Below are 17,457 nucleotides of genomic sequence, written 5' to 3' on the forward strand. Positions count from 1 at the left end.
AAATTCACACATATCTCCTCACTAAGTAGTTCAATTAGATAATTTCTGGAAAAACATGTTTTTGACATTAATTGCTATCCAAAAATATATTTTAAAGCAGTCTTATTGGAGGTGTCCTTAACATGATGTAACTATAAATTTGATGCAGAAAGGTTTTACATGCTGTGGTTAAATAGCTTTAGAAGACATTTTTAAGTCACCACCAGCCTTTATTCTTAGAAAACAATTTATTTTAAATGATGTAGCACATAGAAAACCAGTGTATTCTTTTGTTTCTTTTAATACTGGTGGCAAAATAGGACGTGTCTGGAAAACCATAAGGCTACTTGGGATACTGTCCCATTAGCATTGCTGTTTCCATGACAAACCCTATTTTCAGATGGTTTGATTTGCCTATTTTTTTCTAAGCCAGCTATAAATTGGGGTCAATTTCCCCCCTTACAGTGTACTTAATTTAGCTTTTGGAGTAAATATATAAGTAGTATGAAAGACTGCTGAAGCTCTTCTTTCTAAAAAAGCAGTTTTTCACTTAAGCTTTGTGGGGACAGAGAGTCATATTTTTAATTTCAGAGCCAGCCAGTGTCAAACACATGCAAAAGAGCCGGGCCGGATTTTTTCAGCTTGTCCTATGGTAGTCACTTGTCAGCCTGAGTTTACTGGCCTGGTCCTTTTGTCTCCACTGTAAGTACTGAAGCCTTCTGGTGTAGTTGTATCACCCTTAATGTCCAGCATTTAACTAGGAAAGGAGACTACAATGAAGAGTTGGTGGCCAATTAAGAAAAATAATAGACTACATCATAAATCATTTCAGGACTTGAGTGGCCGCAGATCACTCCCTGATAGCATGTTTCAACCTTGGTATACATTTTTTTTAAGATGCATATTTACTGTGTGTGCTTTTGCTTTCTAATCCATCTATTGACTATTGGCCACAATTTATATAATGCACATGCAATTAATTGAAACCTGTGTCATGGCATTGGATATCTCTGATTCATTTCTTATTATAATAGTCTGTGTAACTGGGGCCTGAGAGATTAGAAGCAAAATGTAGTCATACGTATGTCTAGAGGTGGACGCTGGTGATATTGTCATTGAATACTTTGCAGAATACACTAATGTCAAAGGCTTGCAGGATTAATGTGTAGGAACCAACATAAGACATGGAATATATATAAGAATTCTCTAGTTACATGACTAAAAAGGAATTGCAATACTATCTTAAATTGAAGGCTTTTATTTCAATGTCCTTACATTTAAAATGGGATCTTACAAGGGAAGTACCAAAAAAGTAAAGTTTATTTTGATGACTCTCAAGATATATATGTTTGTTTTGAATGTTGGCAGATGCCAATAGTCCTTAACATTTGAAAAATGGTACTTAAACATCAATTATGTCTCAGAGTTCCCTTAAACTTTTTGGGCTTAAATATTTTTATTCATTTTGGTCATACCTTTGACAATGGAGATGTTAAACTTTAACAATTATAGTGACAAAACAGCTTGCTTAGAACCTGGAAATTAAAACACAATTTCTAGAGTAATTTTTCTAAGTTGTATCATGTTTTGTGGTGACAAATGTCTCTACTCCATTACAGAATCAAGTTGCTATTCAAATATAATACTTCCTCTGGGGATCTTTGTTTATAGGTTGATTTGGGACCCTAATAACAGGTCAAACAAAAGGGTTTCTCAAAGAAATTTTTCTAATATAATATATAAGTTCAAATACAATTTATAAGTACATGTACACAATGAACATATAATAAGTATTCTGTGGGTCATCGTCAGTTTTATGAGTCAAGCAGATCCTTAAATTGCTTGAAAGAATAAGATACAATTTTCCAAAAGAGATTAAGTAAACTATTAAATCGTGCTCTCACAAAATAGAGTAAAAGCTTACATGTTGGTCTCTGGTCCAGCATTGAAAGTACTCCACAGTGGCTGTAGCCTTCTTAATTACCAGATTAAAATTCATTGGTATTCTAAAGAGGTGTATTTTTGAATGATAAAATTTAAATAACACTGCATTTTCTTGAGGTATTATTAATACACTAGTTGAATGGCATATTTGTGTGACTAGTAATTCTAAAAGCAAAGTATTAAAATAGCAATGATTTGTACATTTTACACACACATTTTTTAAAAGATGAAATTGACTTACCTGAAAACAATAGTTTTTGTTTTAAAATTTAGATGTGTATTTTATAAAAAAGACCTCAAGAAATTTCATTCATAGTATAGACTTTCAAAACGTGTTCATAGCAATACAGTGATTAACATGAAAAGGAATCACTGTTGCTGCTTTGATATAGTTCTCTGTGGCCTGGATTTTCTTTCTTTCCTTTTTAAAAACCAAGTATCCTCTAATTTGTGGATATCTCCATGTTTCAGATCTCAGTACCTGTTTGAATTAAATTTGCAGGGGAATAACTGCAGGATCCCCCCATAGACAAAGTGTGGCCTTTATTTCCTTTCAAGTTGGCAGCGTGTCCTTGCTTAAATGAAGCACTCTGAGGCAGACTGTTCTCTTGCCCTTGGAAATGCTTGTCTTTACCATTGCAGTAGCAAATACCTGGAAGTCATACAGGCTAGTTAGATACATATTCTAAATGTCATGTGCTGCTTGATCATTATAAGGATTTTTTTTCTTAAAAAGTAGATTTGGGGACTATTCTTGACCTTATCTTTCCAACTCTTGGAAATATTTTAAAAAGTTAACTTCACCAAATATTTGGTCAAAAACTCTAGGCCCCTCAGATAGAATGACCAACTGTCCAGGTTTGCCCAGGGCTGGGAGTTTTCTTGGCATGTGGGAATTTTAAGTAGTAAAACCAGGAAAGTCCTGGGCAAACTGGGATGATTGGAAACCCTATTCCATGGATTAAATTGTGCTCTCACAAAATAGAGTAAAAGCTTACATGTTCTCTGGTCCAGCATTGAAAGTACTCCACAGTGGCTGTAGCCTTCTTAATTACCAGATTAAAAGTCAATGAACACAGCCCTTTGTAACTGGTCTTCATAGTACCAATCAACAGAAGCTGAGTGGACCATGAAGATAAAATGGAACAAACTACTTGATTATCTTGGCCATTCCACCTTTAGCCTTTGTCTCCCGAAGAAATGGGACATAGGTGTAGGCTTCCAACTAGCCACTGAACCCTGTTCATGAAATCAGGTTAAATGGGTGCTTTTAGAAAAGACTCTCAAAATGTATTCCCTTGGAATAAATCATTGTTTTGTAAAAAATTGATGTTAAATTTTACCAGATTGTAAGTAACTATCAGGCTGCTGCATGTGTGTGTGTGTGTGTATGTATGTACATATATATAATTGTATATGTACATATATATTTGTATAATAAAGCAATACATTAGGATGAGATTATAAACTCAAGCAGAGATTTCCCCAAATGGCTGTACATCAACAGTTTATATAATTATTATACTTTTTTCCAAGGTAAGTAGGGTTAACACCCATATATTTCCTCAAATTAAAAGTTGTATCTACAAAAAGGAGAAAGTAAACTAAGTCTTAAAAATTATACTGTGATTATTGAAAATTGTAGAATACATGGTGTGGACCGTGCAATCCTTCACAATGGATTTCACGATGGGTTTCCCTGGAAATGTGAATGTAGACCTTCGCGTTTCTACATGAAACTCTTCCATCAGAATTGGTTCACTTCTTTTTTGAGCTTACTGTCATCCTTCTTGTAAATGCACATGCAGTTTCACTGCCTTTATTGTTGAAACCACAATACTATTCTTGCTATCTCTTAATTAAACTCAATGTAAATGAATTTTAAAAGACACATAGGTAATGTAATTATTGCAAGAGGTGCCTACACATTAGACTCTAGAGCTAATTCTCAATATGGGACAATTTTGTTCCCTAGGAGACATTTGGCAATATTGGGACACATATTTGACTCTCATAACTGAGCACTGAAGGGTGCTGTTTTAGTCTGCTTTGCATAGCTATAAAGAGATACCTGAGACCAGGTAATTTATAAAGAAAAGAGGTTTATTTGGCTCACGTTTCTGCAGGCTGCTTAAGAAGCATGGTGCCGACATCTACTTCTAGTCCACACCTCAGGAAGACTTTACTCATGGTGGAAGGCAAAGGGGGTGCAGGCCTGTCACCTGGCAAGAAAGGGAGCAAGAGAGAGGGAGGTGCCAAACTCTTTTAAACAGCCAGATCTCCTGGTAACTAACAGAGTGAGCACTGGCTCATTACCAGAGAAGGGCACCAAGACATTCATGAAGGATCCACCCCCATGACCCTAATACCACCCACCAGGCCCCACCTCTAACACTGGGGATCACATTTCAACATAATATTTGGGGGGGGAAATCACCCAAACTATATCAGGTGCTATGGGCCTTTAATGCGTAGAGGCCAAGGGTGCTGCTAAACATTCTAGAATGCACAGGACAGCCCATGACAATGAATTATCTTATCCAAAGTGCCAAAGTTGAGAGACCTTGCTTTGGAGGAGTGATTAAAATTGCAAATATACTTTTTAAAATAGTGAAATACATTGAATTTATAAAATACAATTGAGAAAAATATGGATTTACTGTGTATACAACATGGGCTTTATTTTTATCTTTATTTTTTTTGAGACAGGGTCTCTCTCTGTCCCTCGGGCTGGAGTGCAACGGTGCGATCACAACTCACTGCAACCTGCCTCCTGGGCTCAAGTGATCCTCTCACCTCAGCCTTCTAAGTAGCTGGGTCTACAAGCATGCACCACCACACTCGGCTAGTTTTTTAAACTTTTTGTAGAGATGAGGTCTCACTGTATTGCCTAGGCTGGTCTTGAACTCGTGGTCTCAAGTGATCCTCCTGCCTTGGCCTCATAATGCTGATATTATAGGATTGAGCCACCATGCCTGGTGGGCTTTACTTTTGACCTGCAAATTTTCTTTTAGATTGATGAATAGCCTGATAATATTGCATGGTGTCCAAAGTCTTTTGGCCTGTTGTGACAAAATACTGTAGACTTGGTGGCTTAAACAACTGACAATTTTCATAGTCCTGGAGGCTGAGAAGTCCAAGATCAAGATGCCAACAGATTCAGTTCCTGGTGAGGGCCTGCTTCCTGGCTTGCAGACAGCTCTTGTGGCTTTGTGTTCCCATGGCCTTTCCTCAGTGCATGCAGGTGGAGAGAGAAAACCATTGTCTTCCTTTCCTTTTAAGGACACTAATCCCATCATGAGAGTTCACCCTCATGACCTCATCTCAGCCTTATTACCTTCCAAAGGCTCCATCTCCAAGCACTATCATATTGAGGGTTAGGCTTTAACATGCATTTGGGGGGGACATAAACATTCAACTCATAGCAGGCAATAAAATAAAACTTTTATTATTCAAATCTAGACAGGGACATACGGTATCATAATTTCAGTGGGAAAAATCTGTAAATAACATTAAGCAAGTTTAAAAAAATCTCTGAAAGGCATTTAGTAGTATTACGCTGTTATACTTCATATTCCACACTTCCATTTTCTTTTACACATTTCCCTGCATCATCACAGGTGTTATGGTATGGGGAAAAACTCTGGCCTAGGAGACAGAAAACCTGGGTTCTAGTCTTGATTTATTTGGTTAAGGGACCTTGAGTGAGTCTGACCCACAGGACCTAATGAATCAAATAGAGACAATAATGAAGTAATAGATATAAAAGCCCCATTATAAATGGTGAAGCTCTGTAAAAATGTGAGAATTATCATTCACGTTAAGCTAATTAAGGAGGAAGTTGAGGATCTGAAGGCTTCTGCTCAGCATTAACTGCCTCCCCTTTAGAAAACGATGTTTCAGTCACTGAAGGGCCCCAGGATGACTGGAGACCTTTCTGTTGTCTTCCTAGTCACCTCTTCTCTGATTTCATCACCACACTTGAGTTCTCCTGTGTACACCTAGGATATTTTCTGTTTAAGTTTTTTTCCAGACCTGGTAAATTTCATATGAATTAGTCTGCAGTACAGCTACTATGGCATTGGAGAGGGGGCTAAGTCCTAGTTAGAAGAAAGAAGGCCCTCTTCTGAAACGGCTGGAATGGAGCAAGAATTATTACAGGAGTGTTCTGAGGTCAGAGGAGAGCGGGGCTTAAGAGTATGTATGTTCCAGGTCCAAATGTGGCAAATTCACAGACAGACCTTCTGGGTTGAGAGTCCTCACAGAGTGGGACAGTGCCCAGGAGCTGTGTTGCTTCATTTGTTCATTGACAAGTTGGGGTAGATGTGAGCATCTTGCCGGGAGAGGGGAGGCTCATGTCCTACAGGTAGACAAGCTGGGGTCATTTTGCTTTGGAAGGGAGAAAAAGGGAAGGGATATAATGAAAACCAAAGTCAACTACTCTTTCCTGGGGCTAGCCCAGGTGGGATTGAGTAGAGGAATTGAATGGAAACATCTCTCAAATAGAGACATAACCTTGGATTTTAAATATGACCTTTCCTCCTCCTCTAAAAAGGAAACAAATTTCAAGATAATAGAGAATTGGACAGAGAAGTCGAATGTCATCTCGGAAAGAATCTTGGACTTGCAAGAACTGGCTTGAATCCCAACCAGCTCTTAGCCTCAAATCCATTTACCTAAAATAGTAATAATAATCATTTTTCACTAATTCAGGTCTGTTGGGGGAATCAAAGAAATGAAGTACATAATGACATTTTTAGCACTAGAGTCAGCCACACATCTTAGTCTTCTTCACCTTGCATATTTCTTTTCTCTCTTCCTCTTCTCCCTGTTCTTCTCCCCCCTTCCTCCTTTCTGTCTCTTCTTTCCTCCACCTCCCTCTCGCACTCCTCCTGCTTCTATCACTCACCCTTACTGCTGATGTGAATTGAAAAGGCATAAAGCAAACTAATGCCATATTTTTCCTGCATCTCTTTTCAGGCTAAGCATGTTTTACAAGACTTATTTACACAAAAAATTAAGATAATGGGCAACCTTAAGGTTAAATGACACAAATGTACTTTATTAATCAACCGGTGATGTTGCTCTTAAAGCATAAGTGCATCTCTATGCATTAATGTATGCTTTGGGATATGCTATAGTCACACGCTACATCGTGATGTTTCAGTCAATGACAGACCACATATATGATGGTGGGCCCATAAGATTATAATACAGTATTTTTGCTGTTCCTTTTCTACTTTAAGATATACAAATACTTACCATTGTGTTATGGTATTCAGTACAGTACAGTAACATGCTATACAGGCTTGTAGCCTAGGAGCAATAGGCTATACCATGTAGCTTAGGTGTGTAAGGAGGCTATGCCATCTAGGTTGAAGTAAGTACACTCTATGGTGTTCTCACTGTGTTGAAATTGCTAATGATGTGTTTCACAGCACATATCCCCATCATTAAGAGATGCATGACTGTATAGTAGTTCCCTCCTTATCTGTGGTTTTGCTTTCTGAGGTTTCAGTTACCCAAAATCAACCACAGTCCTAAAATAGGTAAGTACTATACAATACACTAAGATATTTTGTGAGAGAGAGACCACATTCATATACCTTGATAGTATATTGTCATAATTGTTCTATTTTATTATTAGTCATTGTTGTTGATCTCTTTGTGTGCCTAATTTATAAATTAAACTTCATTCATCATAGATACATATAGAAAAGAACATAATATGTATGGAGCTCAGTACTATACCATTTCAAGTATCCACTGGGAGCCTTGGAATGTATCCCCTATGGATAAGGCGGAACTACTAATTAAATTTCAATTTAATTTCTTTATAACCCCTAACAAATTGACCTAATTGGTAGGTTTTATACTTGGGTAACATGGAAACAGCTCTTTGAGGCCACTCTAATTCATGACCAGGAAGTGATTCATAATTTCCCTTCAGAAATATACTCCTCTACTGGATTGATAACAAATCGAACAATTATAAGAATCCTTTGTTTGTCCTTGTTGACTATATTGCCAAAGGGAGCTTACTTCACAGCAATTATGAAAATGTTCCTTTGATACAACTGATATGGACTGAACATATTTTGATGCATGAAGTTGAGCAGGATTGAGGGCTTATATCAAAGAGATTGATTAGTAATTGTATTATTTCCTCATATAAGAATAGCTAGCCATTTTGGTGCCTTGGTCACCTCTGTGATCTAGTGTATTAGTTTTCTATTGCTGCTGCAACAAATTACTAAAAACTTGAAAAATACACATTTATCATCTTACAGTTCTATAGGTGAGAAGCCTGGCACCTGTCTCATTGGGCTAAAATCAAGGTGTTGCATTGTTATGTTTCTTTCTGGGGACTCTAAGGGAGAATCTGTTCTGTAGTTTTTCCAGCTTTATTTCCTCTATTCTGGAGGCTTATTCCATAGCTCGTGACACAGTTTTCCTGTCTTCAAAGCCAGCAACATTGGGTCAAGCTCTTTCTGTCTGATTCTCTCCATTTGGAAATACTTGCCTGCTTTTAAAGACTAATGATTAGATCAATACAGGATAATTCCCCATCTCAAGGTTACTAGCCTTAATGACATCTGCAAAATACCTCTTGTCATGTAAGGTAACGTATTCATAGGTTCCAAGGATGAGGGCATACACATTGCTGGGGGCCATTATTCTACCTGCCACATCTATGTTTAGCTGTTGGAGCTAGAAAATTTTTCTTTTAGAAGTATTCCTTCCACATTCTCATTCTTTACGATTTCTTTTTTTTTTTAAGTGGATTCCTGAATTTCTTCAGTTCCCATTTCATTCTTTCAAAGTATGTTTCTGTCAGTGGTCAATTCCCCATTGATTTCCCCTCTCCTTTTACCCCATTTTCTGTTAAGAGGTCTGCAGATCAGTCCTTGTGCTCTAACTCTACCTGATTTCTTTGTATTTCAGATGTCATCTTTCTTCCTCGTCTTTGCACATATTCTCTGGATTGCTACCCTTTTTGTTACTCTATATGTCTTTTCAATACACATTTCTCTAAATTCATATTTTGTGTCTGTCCCAGAAATACATCAGAAAAAGATGGAGATTGACTGATGTCAACCCTTTTCTCCCAAGTGAACACATATAACCCCACTGTTTTTTTTTTAAGCTACAGATGATATAATTGTATGGCTTTCGTCAGAAGCACATCTGTCAAGTGATTACATTTTTGCTCTTTAGTGAGGGGCTGGATGGGAGCGAGAGTTGACATAGTTCATCTCATCTCCGATTAATCTAGTATGTATCTCTAGCTGTGATTATAGATTTTAATTCTTCATGAAGTTACCATCATATTTATAGAGACAATCTTTTTCTCATTATCTTTAATTTAAACATTTTGTCAAAAAAGAAAAGAAATCTCGATTGCCTGGGTTGCATTTTATACAAATTCAGATAATGAATACACCTGCCTTAGTTTAAAATGTTGTGTTGACATTTTCGGAGAATAAATTTTCCTGGCATTACAAATGCATCCTTAAAAATGTTCTCTAAAATGTAATTTTTAATCCATACTAAAAACCAACTGCAAGTTTTTTTCTTCTATCTATACAGTTATGGCTGGAAGTGTGTATTTTCCTCCATATATATAAATCTATATATATATATAAATCTATATATATAAATCTAGATTTATATATATATAAAAATCTTTCTGAAAATATATGTCTTTTAAAGCAATTATTTAAGAAGAAGATTCCAAATGTTCATAGTTCTCCCCGAATATACATTATTTTTAAGAATCTGAATTTGGAGAAATTATACAGAAATATATCAAAATTTCTATAAATCAATAATAAGTTAGCATATGCAGTTATCTTCTAATACCACCATCCTTTATATTCTTCTAAAATTTTACATCATTCATCTTCTTTATAGCTTTTTTCCCAAGGAGGCATAATTCAGGAGTAGACCAGAGGTCACTTGAATGTAGTAATGGCTCTATAAATAAAGAATATGTATTTTAACAATATACAGCTTCATTAGAGACAAACTGAATTAATGTAGGAGTTGTAGGGTGTGTTTGAAGACCTCAGATAAGACTGGTTATGATGGGGATACTTATTCAATGCTAACTAAAATAAAATCAGATGATCTTCAAAATATACGGTATTTATCAGAGGTGACAATGGGTTACTAGGAATTCTTAAAATTGAATGTGCGTAAAAATCACTCAGAGAGCATGTTAACAATGAGGATTTCTGGCCTCATTTTCAGAGGTGCTGATTTTGTTGGCCAGGGAAGAGGTTCGGGAACCTCCATTCTGGTGATTCTGATGCTGGATGTTCTTGAGTTCTCTTTGAAACACTGGATTAAAACACAACTTCAAGATAAACCCCTAGCGATTCGTCTCACCAGCAAACTCCCTCTTATAAACATATTGTGGAACTTCACCAGTGAGGTGAAGCTATGAGAACCAGCTTTACAGAATCCTCAGTAGGGAGCAGATCTGTTCTGCCCACATGGTCTTTGTCCCTAAAGGTCTAAATCAGGAACAGTCAAGTGGCCAAGGCCACTGAGTGGTTTACTCAGGTCTAAAATTCTTTTAAAATTATTAGCTTTTTTTTTTTTTTTTAAGGGAGGAGGTTGAATTCCACAACTAGAGATTAACTTAGAATTATCCCTTTAGTAAGAAGACTTTCAGAGTAGTATCAGTTAACTGACCCCTAAACAGTGAAGGAGAAGGATACAGATTCTCTCTTGCTTAGATAGGGCTCTGACAACAGCCACAGAGAGGGAGATAGTGCAGCAGGTGGCAGCTTGATGTGCAGGCAGAGGAGGGACTTAAAAGGCTCCTGGTATTCCCCAGGGTGGGCCTCTTTGCTTTCAGTGGGGCTGCCATTTGCAGAAGAAGCTGTGCATGGAGACTTCTCAGGCAGCTCAGCTTCCCAACCTTTCTGAGTATTTTGTTTGTTTAGGTTTTTAATACATCTGACTTCTTAAAAGGCCTTCTTTCCCAGGGAATTCACTAATCAAGTTATTACTCTATTTATTTCCATAAACAAATCCTTATGAAAGAATTCATTCATTAATCAAGAAATGTGATCATTTCCACTGTTGTACCCAAGAGCTTCAAAGCACCATTGTTGTTCGCATCAATTAATCCAGGTAACTGGGAAATGTGAGTAAGACAGGACTAAAATATATCCCAACTGATTTTACAAGATTAAAAAAAAAATCTAAGACATCTAAACTCATGTTGTCTTAAGCATGTTAAGAATGTAAAGAATGTTAATTCTTCATAGGAAAGAATCACAGCACAGAGGAAAAGACTGCCAAATCTTTTTAGAATAAAATAATTTTATTCTACAACTTACTGTACCTTGGAAAGTTTCAAGCAGCCCCTTCCTTTGTACTGTGTAATATACTGGAAAGATACACCTCCTCCAGGTATGTAGGATGCCATGTTAGAGTCTAGCTAGGGACTCTAGCTAGGGAGTATGGAAAACAATTTTTGATTTTTTTAAATTAAAATGTTTATGTGAATAAACATTTTGCATAGTGTTTATATAAACATTTTAATGATGTGTAAATTAGTCTATGAATGATGGATGTTGAATTTCAAAGATAAATATTTATTTGATGTAATTAATTACTTATACATAGTATTAATACTTAATTCAGAGGGCAGTTCATGACTAATAAAAAAAAGAGTTGGCTATTAGATGGTCATTTAGGAGCAATTCCTTCCAAATAGCAAATTATGCTAATTTCAAGGCTAAGGCACATGCATTTTTAAATGAGATTTTTAAAGAAAGTTAAAACAGCACTTGAATTAAGTAGAGGTGGTTGAAGTGATAATCAAGTAAAACCTTTATCAAGAAAATAAAATTGACCCATCCCCCACACATTCCACCTACCCAACTAATTAAAAAAAATTTTTTTTAACTGAGATACAATTCATACACCACAAAATTTAAAAATAAGATTTTGTAGTTTTTAGTATTCCAAAAAGTTGTACAATACTCACAACTACCTAACTCCAGAATATTTTATCACACTAAAAAGAAACCCTGACCCATTAGGAAGCACTCCTCATTTCTCCCTCCCCCACCCTCTGGCAACTACTGATCTAGTTTTTGTCAGTGTGGATGTGACTATTCTGGATATATCAAATAAAGAGAGTCATACATGTGGCTTTTGTGCCTGACTTCTTTCACTTATCAGAATGTTTTCCAGACTTGCACAGGTTTGAGCATGTGTCAGTACTTCATTCCTTTTTATGGCTAAATAATACTCCATTGTATAAATATAGCACATTGCTTACCTACTTATTCCTACTTATTCATTAATAGATACTTGGGTTGTTGCTATTTTGAGCTATTATGAATAGTGCTGCCATGAACATTGTGTACAAGCTTTTGTGTGAATATATTATTTTAATTCTCTTGCGTATACACTTAGGGGTGGTACTGGGTCGTATGGTAACTTTATGTTTAATTTTTTGAGGAACTGCTAAACTGTTTTAACAAAGTGTCTTCAATTATTTTGTATTCCCATCAACAATGTGTGAGGGTTCCAGTTTCTCCGCATCCTTGCCAACGCTTGTTATTGTCTGTCTTTTTGATTATAGCTGTTTTAATGAGCACGAAATGGTATCTCACTGTGGTTTTGCTTTGCAGTTTGCTTCTTGTCAATATTCTGAAATTGATTCCATGGTAGAAGGGAGGGGAGTTCATGATGGTTTTTATACCTCTGAATAAACTGAAAAAGGGGTGATTCTAGAATTAGTTAGATTCATTGCTTACCTATATATTTATATACCACTCCATTAAAAAAGCCTTCATATGGTTCATCATAATGCATTGTATAACATAAATGTAAAAATATATTAGAGTATTAGCTGAGTAGAAAATATAGATAAGGTAACTTGTAATATGCTATGGGCATATTATAAGGTTTTTTATACTAGCAAGAGGTGGGCTAAAATTTTGTCTTTGAACTTCCTAGGAGCCAAACTGAAATGATAAATTGAAAACTCCATAGTGCTCATAAGATTAAAAACAAGTTAGAATCCATTGCTGACTATTGTGGAGTCATTATCTATTCTCTGCATGAGCCCACCAATATCAACAGGATGCTGAATCTTGACACATTCCTTCCCATTGCTGACTACTGGTTGATAGAAGGGTTAAAATCAGCCTGTCACATCCATCTATTAGTACCATGTCTGCTCCTTGGAACTTTTCTCAATAGATATGTTACCCTACTTTCTATCAGCAGCAGTGCAGTTATTTGAAGGTATAAGGCACCTGTAAAACCTTGACTGTTCCTTCTCCAAGCTGAACACTCACTCTTCATATGAGAAGCATCAGATGGCTCCCCATTTTCTAAAGATTTAGGTCCAAACTTGCTGGCCCCTGTTGGGTCCTTTAGCCCCATTTCCCCTCAGCCCCTCATGAAATCCAGGCACACTGGACTCACTGTTCATTTTGACTGGCAGGTCCTTGTCTCCTCCATTCCCTGTTCCCTTACCACTGAGGAAATTTGAACACCACTCTTCAAGGGCCAAATTCAGATGTTATCTTTTCCTGGTAGTTTCTTAGTACCCCCAGGCAGAATTAATTTTCTTTTCTCTGTGTTCCCATAGCACTTTTAAAGCAGCAATTGTATGAATACATCCTAGTGATTTGTTCATGTGTCCATCTTCCGCAGTAGACCGTGATCAGTTTCACAGGAGAAAACTGTCTTTTTTATATCCTCAGTGCCCAGCACAAAGCAAATACTCAACAAAGGGTAGTTGCATCAAATTGACTTAATAAATCATTCCTGACTTCTCACTCTCCTGTAAACATGTGGGTTTGTCACTGTCTCTCCTTAAAAGTGACCCCCAGAAGGAAAAATCTTCTTTCAGATGTTAGCCCATCAATGTGCTAAACACCCGTCTGCTCTGGAAATTATATATTTCTATTAATGTCACCTCAGGCTGCATGGGTTTTGTTCATAGACACATTCACTATAGCATCCCAGAAAACTTTGCTGAATATTGTGATTATTTCCCCCCTGGGCAAACCACTAACAGACTAGATTTTCCTTTGCTTCTACTTTCTTATCTAAATGTAAGTCCTTATATGTATCCTTGATACATTTAATATTGTTTCCCACTAAAAAAGATAACTTCATCCTTTTGAACTAAAACAGTACATTTCAGTTTTGATTCTATCATCTGTTATATCCACTCTCTCTTCCAGTTTGATGTCACCTGTGTATGGAAAGATAATGTGAAATATGTGCATTTGCCTTCTTAATAATTATTAAGTGTTTAGTAAACAAAGAAAAAATATGCAATACATCTATTTATTGGGAAGTTTTTGTTGTACTTCTAGAATCCAAGATTCTAAAATATCACCATCAAAGCTTCCAAAGATGCATGGAGATATTCTTTAGATAGCTTTGGGGAAAACATGTTATCATTAAATATATGTGTCTCTGTCTGATATGTTTCTAACCCCCACAGAGCCTCTTATGTGCCCCTGCTATGCACTCATGTAGCATCCTGTACCTTCATTATCATAAAACTTGTTACAGTTTATGTAACAGCTTATATAATTGTCTCTCCTCCTTTCTAGTCTACTAATTTCTGTTTTACTCAATACCCCAAAAGCTTAGTACATTACCTGGTTAAAATTTTATTTGAGTCAAATCTACTTTAGATCAATAATGTAATATGTATAAATACTATATTATTTTGTGTGGTTCAACACTGAATCGGTAACTAAAAAGAGGGTTCCTGATATTTCAAAGTAGCCAGAGACATTATTTCAGGGACAGCTGAGGCAGTCAGCAGATAAATTATCTATCTGATAGTACCATTTCAAGTTTACCATAAACAAATTGCCTTAGTCCGCTTTGTGTTGCTATAACAGAATGCCTGAGGCTGATTAATTCATAAAGAAAAGGGGTTTATTTAGTTCATGGTCTGCAGCCTGGGAAGTTGAAGAAGCATGGCACCTGCATCTGCTCAGCTTCTGGTGAGGGCTTTTCATGCTGTAGGACAACATGGCAGAAAGTTAAAGAGGAAATGGACACATACAAAGAGGCAAAACCCTAGGGGCATCTTGGCTTTATAACAACCCACTTTCTCAGAAAGTAATCCATTCCTGTTAGAAATAATTCAGTCTCAAAAAAAGTGAGAACTCACCCCAAGAACAGCACCAAGCCATTCATGAGGGATCTGCCCCCCTGACCCAAACCCCTCCCATCAGCCCCACCTCCTGACATCACTACATTGGACACCAAATTTCAACATGAGTTTTCGTGGGAACCAACCACATCCAAACCATAGTGCTAATCAAATAATGACTTACATTTAGCAAAATTTAAAATCTCCCAAAATATAGACTGTAATACTTTATCAATAAACAGTATAAATTTAATCATTCCAAGGTTTATTAGTATTTGTTGCCTTGAAACTTCTATAGAACTCTGGGCTGCAATGCTAAATCAACTGGGAGATCTTAGGCACTATTCAAGAGGTTTCATCCCTGAAGCACTGAAAAGATCTTATTAGAAGCCACTCACACCATGAAGAAGGTCCCACAGCAGGAAGTCTAAGGAGAGTGTTATGGTGAGATTTCAGTATAATTTGGATTTTAAAAATTCCACTCTGCAATACATCCCCATGATATAAATATTCCTAATTACCACAGAATTTCAGTTCCTTCATACAAAATGCTGCAGTGCAATTTAGGGCTGCTTAAAATTATCTTAACTTGTCCCATTTGGCAAACTAAGCCAGGGTCTTAGGAAATGTGGAGCTTATAGTATGCAGCAATGTGGGCAGCTTTGAGAGCTCCCTCCTTCCAGATCTGAAAGAGCCTTTTTGTTGACCCTACACTGAATTCTTATGTTTGAATGTATCACTGGGATGCAACAGTCAGCTTCTGGGCTAAATGGCAAGAGAAACTTCTGGAACACCAAGACAGAAAAATGTAAAGTGAAAATAATCAAAACTAAAGTTTTTCTGATATGGTTTGCTGTTTAATGTACATTCAGTTAAGCAGCTCCAAAGAAAAGTAGGTTTTCTGTTAGCAAATGCTGAAGACACAAAAATACCATTCCTGTCTGCTTTCTTTCCTGTTGGTTAGCTATTGGATGCCATGAAAAATAAAATATGTCTCTATTTCCTGAGCCCACCCAATATTTTAAATATCTTGACATCTATATTTATGTTCTGTCGAAAAGGTAATAATACGAAGGATTTATTATAAGTCCTGAGCTTTCTTCTTCGAATCACAGCAGCAATTATTAAGGATTCACATGCACATGGCATTGAGTCTGTGCTATGACGTAGTCTTGTTTGCCAGAAATTGACAGTTGAAAAGTGACCCCATTAGGCAAGAAAGATTTTTCCTCCTTCTCCTACCACCATAACAAATAAAGTACAAGAAGTAAGAAAATGAATAAACATTACACTAATAAAACACCACAGAGACTGGAAAACTGTGAAGAAAATGTGGAAGAGGAAGGGGAAAAGATAAAGAGGAAGCGGACCATTAATATAAATAGATTTTAAAAATGATTGCATGTGGCAAATGAGATCACACTGTGAGTCAAACATGCCTTTGTATCTAGAACACTGCCAGAATTCTCTTTTAATGAGGACCAAGGCATCTCCTGGGGAATAACTTACCTTAGGCCAGAGTCAAATCCCTCCAGCTTGGTGGAAGATCAGTGCTCAACTTTCAGGAGTGGGATGTACACCAATAGTACCCGTGGATCTACCCTTAAAGCCAACTAAGAAGGCAGCCTGAGAATGAACACTGAAAGGGCTGTTTTCATAAAAAATCTGTAAGAGATTTTTCTTTTTTCTTTTACTTTTTATTTTAATGAAAATCTTTGGCATGCTGTGCCACTACATTGATAAAATGCACCATGAAAAGTGCCCTACTTCATTGGAGAATTCATTATGACTTCGTGGAGCAGAAAGAGTTGGCTCATTGGCAGCAATTTGAGTGGATTTGGTTCGCTGGAGGTATCATGTTACTGCGTCATCAGTGCAGGTGGGGCTGACTGGCTTTGACAGTAAAAGGAGGTGGCCCAGTGCCAACAGGGGCAGCAGAGGGGCTGCAGGAGTGCCTTCATAGATGCCGCACAGATGCTGCACACTGCCAAAGCAAATCTCAGGGAAGGAAAGATGGGGCGTCATACAGTGATTGTGAAGATTATGCTCTTGAGCACATGTGAAACACCTTTCGGAGCTCCTGAATTTAGTAGGCAAGGGTGAATTTTGAGAATAGACTGAAAGAGTTAACCATAGTTAAGCCTGGGGTGTAGGTTATGAATAGAGTAACATGTAATTTATTGTACAAACAGAGATGCCTTTGAAAATGAAGGATTTGCTACTAATAATTACACCAAGACAACAGATATAAACTATGACTGCCCTGGACAAACTGGAATGCATTGTCACACTATGAGGGACTGTCACCTTCGATTGCTAGTTTTGCCATGCTTGCTGTTTTATTCTAACCATGTACTGTTTTAAAATCAGAAAAA

Source organism: Pan paniscus, chromosome 6 (genome assembly GCF_029289425.2).
Source record: "Pan paniscus chromosome 6, NHGRI_mPanPan1-v2.0_pri, whole genome shotgun sequence".
NCBI lineage: Eukaryota > Metazoa > Chordata > Mammalia > Primates > Hominidae > Pan > Pan paniscus.